The sequence below is a fragment of the Boleophthalmus pectinirostris genome, unplaced genomic scaffold (genome assembly GCF_026225935.1).
Source record: "Boleophthalmus pectinirostris isolate CB_2022bp ecotype Guang Dong unplaced genomic scaffold, ASM2622593v1 HiC_scaffold_20, whole genome shotgun sequence".
Classification (NCBI taxonomy): Eukaryota; Metazoa; Chordata; class Actinopteri; order Gobiiformes; family Gobiidae; genus Boleophthalmus; species Boleophthalmus pectinirostris.
This window is the reverse complement of record NW_026571153.1, coordinates 30,886,842-30,895,032: the sequence shown is the minus strand read 5'-3', so window position 1 is coordinate 30,895,032 and position 8,191 is coordinate 30,886,842. Positions and strand designations below refer to the sequence as shown.

General features: G+C 39.1%; 1 pseudogene; it reads left to right on the top strand.

The window, feature by feature from the left end:
• The first annotated feature begins 2,288 nt into the window (after positions 1-2,288).
• Positions 2,289-7,600, top strand: LOC110170293 (dickkopf-related protein 2-like; annotated as a pseudogene).
• The last annotated feature ends 591 nt before the right edge of the window (positions 7,601-8,191 follow it).

Sequence of the window (8,191 nt, the reverse complement as noted above, 5' to 3'; positions counted from 1 at the left end):
CTCAAGTAAGAAACATCTGATTTATAATTTGAAGTGAATGTCATTTGAAGGATAAAACATTAAAAAGACAAAATGTGGTGTTTTCAAAGGAGAGACAGACAAAGTACAAAAAGATTGAAATCTGCAGGAGAGTTGCAAGGAACACAACACAGATCATGTTCATGTTGTCACATAAAGCTTTTGTCACTTTAGACCAGAGGTCTCCAACCTGTAGCTCAGGAACTACCAGCAGGTCTCCAGCCCCTTCCAAGTGTCTCACCAAGAGATTTCTGAACGATACATATTGTGCTGTCTCAAATTTGATGAACTAGGTCTGAACTAGGATGAATAGGTCTCTAACTACTCTCCATTTAAGGCTTTCCTGTGCTCCATTTTTTGTGACTGCTAAAGTGAGTAGGTCTTTGGCATGTTCTTTTTGTAAAGGTAACTCTCCGGAAGAAAAAGGTTGGAGACCCCTGTGTCAGACTTACTCACTGTGTAGAAGAGGAATCACAACTTTTAATCAAGTACTGCATTTTCTGCACTATAGGGCACACTTTGATTTCATCAAAAAATGACTGCGTGCCTTATGATCCAGAGTACCTTATATAAGAATTTAGTATGACTTTAGTAAACTACAAAGCCGCACCACTTGCAGCATTATGGCTCCCATAGTCAGGAGCATCAGGAGTAATACATACTGTGATTCCTTTTAATATCAAAATGCACCTGTCAAGAGACACACTTACAACACCCACTTTAAACTCAAGGCTGTTATAAAGTGAAAGTGTGAGCTGTGTGGGAGCAGTGGATGAGAGAAGAACACACATTCACCAAGACAGAGAGACAGCACCGAGCCACTTACACCACGATCTGTCAATGGATCATAGACGCCTGGACTAAGGATCAGTATCAACTGTGGTCCGAGCTTTCACCAAGACCAGAATCATCACTGAACTGTCAGGGAACAGTAACCACACTGACTCGGATACTGACGAGAGGGATGTGGGCGTGATGGACGCTGTAATCACCCAACTGTTTGAACTATTATGACTTATTGTGAATACACGAACAATTTAGCATCTCAGACAGTATTTTTTTTACACGTTAGAATTGAACAAAGTTGAGAGTTATTGTGAATGTGTTAAATAAAGTTTGACTGACTTATCTAACTGTTGTGTTTCGTTTAATGCGCTTTATAGTCCGGTGCAGTTTATGTGTGAAAAAAGTTCAAACATAGACCATTCAATGACAGTGCAGTTTATAATCCAGAGCACCATATAATGCACAAATTACGGTAAAAGAACTGTTACAATACAAATATGACTCAAGTGGGAGTAAAAGTATTCTGCTAGAAAAGTAATGTCATTAATCTCATGTCATTTGTGGGATATAAAGGTTGTTTCTTGCCTATGATATAATCTTTAAACCGTGTTTTAAAATAATTAGTCAAGATTAAAAAAAATTGACTAGATTAAAAACACGATTCTTTCATTTATGTTTTTATTGCACTGAAAATCTGAGCAGTTTGCATCTCCACAAACCTGACCCTTACAGGTGTGATTTTGGAATGCCAAAATTCCAGGTTATTTGTAGACAAAAGGGGGGAGAATTTTACACCATGGAGAGGCTCTGTAATCTCTTCTTCTGTATTCACATTTTCTACACCATTGCTGCCACAATCTCACTCTTTTTTTTTTTTTTTAACAGTTTTTTTTTAATCTATTTTATTATTTTAGTATTGGTTTTATTTATTTATTTTTATAGTTTTTACTCATTGATTTTATATTATTATTCTTTTATCTGTTGTTTCTATAGTTCCTTTTGTCTGGAACAGACTTTTTTAAGATATATATTTTACCTTGCAATGTGAAACACTTTGGAAACTTGTCTTGTTTTTAAAATGCTATACAAATAAACTCTGGAATTTCCAATCTCTACTGAACAAAAGGTAAAAGGTGGCTGATAACTACCACTGCATGACATCACAAGGTGGAACAGAGCATTTTGAGCTTTGGTGATGTAGACGGACTAAAAATAAAGGGTGTGAATGAAACAAAGCACCAGTAGGGGTATGTTTTGATGACGTCACATTATCACACTAGCCAGTTTTGTGTAATATCGGACCTTTAAATGAATTATTTTAGGACAATTTATGACCAAATGAGCCGTGTCTGCGTCTGTTTCAACTCCTTTCATTGCTCGGGCTTGTTCCCAATAGAGACATTCCAAAAACAATGGCTAGTGAGTGGTCGTTATTGTTCTGGTTCGTGCCCGGGTCCGCGCGTATCGGTCCGGCGCAGGTGTGAATGGCGCGCGAGGGAGAGGGCGGGGCTATCAGGTATCGATGGCGCGCGTGGACAGGTAAACGGCCAGGTGGGTGTCCGCGTGCAGGGGGCGTGTACTTGGAAACCTCGTGTCGTATAAAAGCGTAACCAGCTGTTTACAACCAGACCACGAACAAACGCGCGGAGCGGTCAACTGGGCTGGAAAAAAATCAATCAAACCTAGCGAAATACGGATTTTTTTCGATACTACGGAATATTTACCACCGCCGAATACGACTACTCTCCGTCCCCAATAGGTAACTGAAGTGTTATAACAGACGAACAATAATAAGCACATTTACAACAGCTTTTACCATAGAATTTGCTGTTTTTGGTATGTAATCCGGTGTGCACCTTACACTGACGCTGATTACAAATATACTATTTACGTTTAATGGGGTATTGAGTTACGAAATTTGTCAAATGAAGTTAGATATTTATCACAGCAGCGTTTAAACTTGCAAAACGTGCATTTAGTTTCTGCTACAAGTTAAAATAGACTACAAAATGGCTTATAATATACTTAAACCAAACCTGCTTGTACTTTTACACAATTTAAAACTTCGTCAAGTGAATTCCATTATTTTTCTTCGTTGGATGTATCTTTTTGCCTTCATTTTGTGTTTGGTCACTAATAATCTTTTCCCCCGTGTGTTTTCCAGTCATGCAGCCGCAGATGGCCCTCGTTGCCCTGGCTCTCCTGCTCCTCTCTCTCGCGTCTCGTCTGGTTCAGGCGCGCGTCAAACTCAACTCCATCCGGACCGTGATCCTCCGGGACAGCCACTTTTTGCCCGTGAACCGCAGCATCTGGGAGCCGAGCTTGGACTTCACGGTAAGACTGACTAAAAATGGTATATTATTTCAAACTACTTTTAAATAGGCCATAGGAGCAAGGGCCAAATCTGGATCAGTAATGTTACAAAGCCATCAGCTACTTTTTTTTCCTTTTAAAGTCTGTTAAGGAGATTTTTGCAACTATTTCTACACGCCATCAAATATCTAGACTAGTATTTTGATCTCCATTGATAACGTAATCTTCTTTATTCTATGCAGCCTACAGTTTCTTTTTTACTTTTAGTAAGATAACATTGACTTTTTTGTTAAACTATCTTTTTTTCCCCTTTTTTCCGTAGTCATATCTCCTTAAATGTCCTTTAGTAGCATGCATTCATAACTGTTACTGTGGTCTTGCTTTGTGCCTAGTTTAGTTTTGATATAGACTTGGATCTAGTCCTGGTTTATTCCTGGTCTAGTCCAGATCTGGGCATTGTCCCGCTCCTGGGTCACATTAGTTGACTCTGACCGGCCAGTTAAAACTAATTTGGAATAAAAAAAAATACCTCATGCATGGACTAAAGCTGCATTCCTTTTAGAGATATGTTATTAGGTTCTTTTGTCAGACCAAGAGTTTGTTTTCATACCGGACAGTTTCGACTGCTCACTAGTGGAAAACAAACTCTTGGTCTGAAAAAAGAACCTAATAACATAAATTATCAGAAGACCAAATGAACCTCATTGAACTGCTTTTAGAGGTGTTTTTCAAATGATATTTTTTGTAAGGCAGTCTCACTTTTTCATTGCTTATTCATAACATAAACTCTTACCAGTCTGACCATCTCATCAAAACAATGATATTTACTGCTTTTTTAAAGAAATACAATTAATATTACGCAGAAATGAGTTAGGGTTAGGCTTCTCATGTGGCCCCGTGAAAAAAAATATTGCCCATCCCTGGTCTAGTCCCTGGTTTGGTCCCAGTTTTGATGTTCCATGTGGTGAATGGCTGTCCGGTACAACAGTGCATCATAATAACACAATATAATTTTGATTTGATTTCATTATTTTGCAGATGTACCAGTGCATGAGCGACCTGGAGTGCCGTGAGGGGAGCTACTGTCACTCTTCACCCAAAGGTGCAGCTCACTCACGGTGCCACAGCTGTCGCCGCCGGAAACGCCGCTGCCACAGAGACGGGATGTGCTGCCCCGGCAACCACTGCAGCAACAGTGAGTACTCTGAAATGTTTAAGTTCGACTAAAAGTTTTTCTATATAGCATTTTAAATACATTAGTTGCTCAAATGGCTTCAAATAAATAAATGCAGCAATTTACCATATTTTGCGCACTATAGGACGCTCTGGATTATAAGGCGCACTGTCACTGAATGATCTGTTTTTGAACTTTTTTCACATATAAACTGCACCGGACTAAAAGGCCCATTAAACGAAACACAACAGTTAGATAAGTCAGTCAAACTTTATTTAACACGTTCACAATAACTCTCAACTTTGTTCAATTGTAACGTGTAAAAAAAAAACTGTCTGAGACACTAAATTGTTAGTGTATTCACAATAAGTCATAATTGTTCAAACAGTTGGGTGATTCTGGCGTCCAGCACGTCCACATCCCTCTCATCATTATCCGAGTCAGTGTGGTTACTGTTCCCTGGCAGTTCACTGATGATTCTGGTCTTGGTGAAAGCTCGGACCACAGTTGATACTGATCCTTAGTCCGGGCGTCCACCATCCGTTGGCAGATCGTGGCTTAAGTCGCTCGGTGCTGTCTCTCTGTCTTGTGAATGTGAATGTGTGTCTCCTTCTCTCATCCACTGCTCCCACACAGCTCACACTTTCACTTTATAACAGCCTTGAGTTTAAAGTGGGCGTTGTAAGTGTGTCTCTTGACAGGTGCATTTTGATATTAAAAGGAATCACAGTATGTATTACTCCTGATGCTCCTGACTACGGGAGCCGTAATGCTGCAAGTGGTGCGGCTTTTGTAGTTTACTAAAGTCGTACTAAGACACCCCAATAAATTCATATATAAGGTGCTCTGGATTATAAGGCGCGCAGTCGTTTTTTGATGAAATTAAAGGCTTTTAAGTGCAAACTATAGTGTGGAAAATACGGCAATTTTAATTTTATTTATGTTTTGTTTTATTTTGGTTTGTATTACTTTGGCCAGAATAAAAAAGTCTATTATTATTATTATAAGTCTAACAACAATTTTAAAACAGAAATTCTAACATTACAACTCATGCTAATGTAAATTGAACCAATTCCATTTTGTTAACAACTAAGTTATATTTTTCTATTTCAGTTTTATAAGTCTTGTTTTTATTTCCTTTCAGATATCTGCGTTGCGAAACGTGGACAGTTTCGTGTCTCAGAGAATTCCAGACTCAGACAGAATTGTGAGCTCGCTGGCGTCCAAAAAATCGTGGAGGAGACGAGGAAGAGCGGACATGAAGGGGGTCGCTGGAAAAGGTGAGGAAAAGAATAAAACTATAAGTGAATACATTTGTAATAATGTCTATAACAACGTTTATCTCATGAATTGTATCTTTAATCATAATTTCATTTTTACTATCCAAAGCTTAGAAATAGACAGTAAACAGGCTGAACTACAATTAGGCAAGTAAGACTAAGCAAAGTATTGTATTTTTCTAACAAATATCCAAAAGAGAAATCCATAAATCTTAAATCTGATTATTTAGACCATTTTGTTTTGGTTGGTTTCTTCAAAACAGTGACCTGGGATGCTACTGCAAAAAGAAAAAAAACAAACTCTTGTGATAATTTCAGTTGGCAAAACATCATCAAAACACTTATTTTTTTAAAAATAGGCTCTATCCACGCTTACGTCACAGACCAGGAATCTATTTGGAAAGATGCGATTACAACTTTCGGTGGGCTCAGTTCTAGAAAAAATGAGAAAATGTCCCAGTTTTGTTCATCTCCATGTCATTGTAGCGTTCTGTTATGTTCAGTTCAGCTTTCATCATTTCCCCACTGACGCACAAAGATCTGGTTTACCTCAGTGGGTTTGATCACAGTCAGTTGGTGAACCCAGCGTCGGGAACTACACCAGAAGTCGTCATCGCATGTCTTCCTGGTTTGTGACATAAGCATGAATAGAGCCTATATTGTAAAAATGATGTCTTCCAAGTCATCTTGCAACCACCGTGCTGGGAGCTACTATTTTGGCTTTCTTAGATAGTTCTACAATATTTATCCAACCAAACCACATAATCTGTATTTTAACTGCCCCATCTCAGTTAAACAATACTAACATTCAATATAAATGTCAATCATTTGTACAGAAAATCAATTATCAAGTCTGGATCTCCACTGATATTGTAGCCTTCTTATATTTTTCTCCAATAGTCTAGTTGAGCTTTTTGTAAACCTCTTTTTTCTATTTTTGAATTTTATAGTATAGAGCAGGATTTGAGTCTGTGTGTCATTCGTTCTTTTGAATTTCAGTTCAGAACAAAAAACAATAAAATAGGAAAACAGTTTAGTATTTCATTATTCCGTTTTAGTGTCAAACAAAACAAAAAAAACAGATTTTCAACCTCTATTTCCAATTTCAAATAACAACAGTGAAAAAACATCATGACTAGTCAATTTTGAGGCCCCGGGGAAGAAACAAGACACGCTGGAGGGACTGTGTCTCTGGGCTGGCCTGTGAACACCTTGCAGTTCCCCCGGAGGAGCTGGAGGAAGTGTTTGGTGTGAAGGAAGTCTGGGAGTCCCTGCTTAAACTGCTGCCCCCCCGACCCGGCCCCAGATAAGTGGAAGAAAATGGATGGATAGTCAATTTTAATGTTTTATTCTCTTCTAGCAGCAGAACTAAACCAAAGAGGATCAAATATCAAAATTGAAATAGTCACCGAGACAGTTTTTTGATTGGTGTTACTTGAAATAAACTTTAAATTAAATATTGGAAATATTTGTGACACGAAGGCGGAATAATGAAATGGCAAACTGTTTTCCTATTTTATTATTTTTCATTCTTAATTGAAATTCAAAAGAACAAATGGCACATGTACCGATGTCACCATAGACCAAGTAATCATACTGTAATTTGCTTAATTGTTTACAAAATGTCTTCTTTTTTCTGTTTCCAGGTCAAGTTGGTGACCCCTGCTTGCGTTCCACCGACTGCTCAGACGGACTTTGCTGCGCCCGCCATTTTTGGACCCGGATTTGCAAACCAGTTTTACAGGAAGGCCAAGTCTGCACCCGACAGAGACGCAAAGGAACCCACGGCCTCGAACTCTTCCAGCGATGTTCGTGCGGCGACGGACTGACCTGCCGTACGCTGAGAGACGCTAAACCTCAACCCGCCGGCTCTTTGTTGGCAGCTGCGGCGGGTAACTCCAAGCTGGCGTCGTCGTTTTCTTCTTTTGCGAGGCATTCTTCTCCGCACACGTCGCCATTGTCCTCCTCGAAGGCTTCATCTTCTTCTACAGTGGCTAAAACAAGACTTCATGTTTGTCAAAATGAGTGAACACTACAATATTATAAAACGAAGAGATAAATCCAAGAAGAAAAAAAACATCTTCTTAAGCGTTGGCAGGTCCAAGCATAGACTGTATATATAAATGGACATAGCTAACCGTGTTCCAAACAGAAGGTGAACATGGGCAAGATTCGGCTCCGTCGACTCTGGCTCCAATTCACTTTCTATTGAAAAATGGTGGCCCATCTCTGTAAATGTTGCAGTAAATGTTGTTGTTTTGGTCTTAAAATGTTCATATTACATGATCCTGGTGTTTTTATTTCGCTATTTTGTCCAAAAATCAAGATATGAACATTAATAACAGACCAATGAGCTGCTTTCTTTCGCCGTGGTTGCTCCCATTAGCTCTAGCAACTGGTTTGATTGACAGCATTGCTAAGTGCCCACTCCCTGCTAAACCTGTGGTGCAGTGGGGAGGGGGCGTTATCTTCAACACTCTCAGTCCTGTTTGGCTCTTTGGTTATTATCATACTCGTGGTCGGAATTCAAAATTTTAACTTCCAGCCTCAATGAGCTTCATTTGACTGAAGCCAAAAGTTCTTAGTGACGTCACACTCCTTTATTCCACTTCTGTATACA